The sequence below is a fragment of the Otolemur garnettii genome, unplaced genomic scaffold, assembly GCF_000181295.1.
Source record: "Otolemur garnettii isolate 467f Iridium unplaced genomic scaffold, OtoGar3 scaffold00013, whole genome shotgun sequence".
Classification (NCBI taxonomy): domain Eukaryota; kingdom Metazoa; phylum Chordata; class Mammalia; order Primates; family Galagidae; genus Otolemur; species Otolemur garnettii.
In genome coordinates this window covers 15789949-15792065 of record NW_003852408.1, presented here as the reverse complement: position 1 = coordinate 15792065, position 2117 = coordinate 15789949, and the positions used below count along the sequence as shown (strand labels likewise).

Below are 2117 nucleotides of genomic sequence, written 5' to 3'. Positions count from 1 at the left end.
CTTGAGCCACAGGCGCCGAGCCAACAATCATGAAATTGAGTGAAAAATACCTAGAAAGATTTCCAAGGATGTTCATTAAAACTAAACACATTGGGATGGCACCTGTGGCTCAGAGGAGTAAGGCGCTGGCCCCATATGCCAGAGGTGGTGGGTTCAAACCCAGCCCCAGCCAAAAACTGCAAAAAAAAATCTAAACACATCATATTTTCACTCCCTTTTCATTTTTGGTTAAATGTAGAACCATAAATTGCCTTTTCTCTCCTTTCTTCATTTGTATTTTCTTCATTTATATTTATGTGATATTTGACTAGAAGAATTCAGAGAACTATACAACAAACCCCTTTATGTCTCCCACACACATTTAATAAATGAAAAGTTTCAAGGCCAGGTACGATGGCTCATCATGTCTAATCCTAACACTCTCGAAGGCCAAGGTGGGCGGATTGCCTGAGCTCAGGAGTTTGAGATCAGCCTGAGCAAAAGTGAGACCCCTGTCTCTAAAAATAGGTGGGCGTTGTAGTGGGCACCTATACTCCCAGCTACTTGGGAGACTGAGGCAAGAGGATCGCTTGAGCCCAAGAGTTTGGGGTTGCTGTTAGCTATGATGCCACAGCACTCTATCAAGAGCAGAGTGGGGACTCTGTCTCAAAAAAAAGAAGTTTCACTGTATTTATTTCCAAGGTTTATTTTTTAAGTAATAAAATACTAAAGCTCCTTCCATGTTCTGACTCTATTCCACTTCTCCCTTCCCCAGAGATAACGTTGCTATCCTAAAAGTCCTCTCCGTATGTATCTATCTTCTCCATGTGTATTGTTATACTTTAAAAGGATGTGCCTTTACTCTAAAAGGGTGTGGTGGCTCACACCTGTAATCCCAGCACTTGGGAGACCCAGGTGGCCAGATTGCCTAAGCTCACAGGTTCGAGACTAGCCTGAGCCAGAGCAAGACCTTATCTCTAAAACCAGCCAGGCATTGTGGCAGGCGCCTGAAGTCCCAGCTACTTGGGAGACTGAGGCAAGAGAATCACTTAAGCCCAGGAGTTGTGAGGTTGCTGTGAGCTGTGACGCAACAGCACCCTACCCAGGGTGACAAGGTGAGACTCTGTCTCAACAACAACAACAAAAAGATGTATCCTTAAACAATATGTAGTCTCCTAATGTGTATGTTTTAAAAATATTAAATAAATGTAGCATAATGTCGCTCAGCACCTGTAGCTCGGTACAGTGGGGCTGGCAGGTTTGAACCTGGCCCGGGCCTGCTAAACAACAATGACAACTACAAAAAAAAAGTAGCTGGGCATTGTGGTGGCACCTGTACTCCCAGCTACTTGGGAGGCTGAGGCAAGAGAATCTCTTAGGCCCAAGAGTTTGAGGTCGCTGTGAGCTGAGATGCCATGGTACCCTACCAAGGGTGACATAGTGAGACTCCTCCGTCTCAAAAAAAAAACAAAAAAACAAAATAGCATAATGTAAGCATCCTACAATTTACTTTTTTGCTCAACATCGTTCTTACAATTTCTTCATGAAGCATTTCACATGTAATTCATTCACTCTGACGCTGAATAGCATCTCAGTGGAGACCTATGGTTTATCCCCTCTCTTGCTGATGGACACTATTTTAACAGCTTTTGCTATTGTGTGAGTATGTTTGTGTATGGATATATATTTGATATATATTTGTATCTAAGTATTTCTTCATGCCTTGTGTGTGTGCCTCCTGTGTGGTGTTATGTCCAGGCATGATCTTGCACAGTCACTGGATAGGCTCGTCTTTAACTTCTCTGGGTATTTTCAAACTACCCTCCAAGGTGGTTATTCGTATTTGTAATCCCAGCATTATATAAGAATTCCTCCTGTTCTGAGTGTTCATCAACACGTAGTATTATCAGATTTTTTTTATTTTTGCCAATCTTGTGAAAAATTACATTTATTTGTGCTTTTTCTTTCCTTGACTACCCATACAATTTATATTCTTTTTTCTTGTTTTTTTTTTTGAGGCAGAGTCTCACTATATCGCCCTCAGTAGAGTGCCATGGCAACACAGCTCACAACAAGCTCAAACTCTTGCGCTTAAGAGATTCTCTTGCCTCAGCCTCCCAAGCAGCTGGGACTACAGG

The 2117-nt window shown here is 42.3% G+C and overlaps 1 protein-coding gene across 1 annotated transcript in view; it reads left to right on the top strand.

Moving 5' to 3' along the window:
• Positions 1-2117, top strand: part of SMARCAL1 (SWI/SNF related, matrix associated, actin dependent regulator of chromatin, subfamily a like 1) — a 58994-nt gene that overhangs the window by 45839 nt on the left and 11038 nt on the right.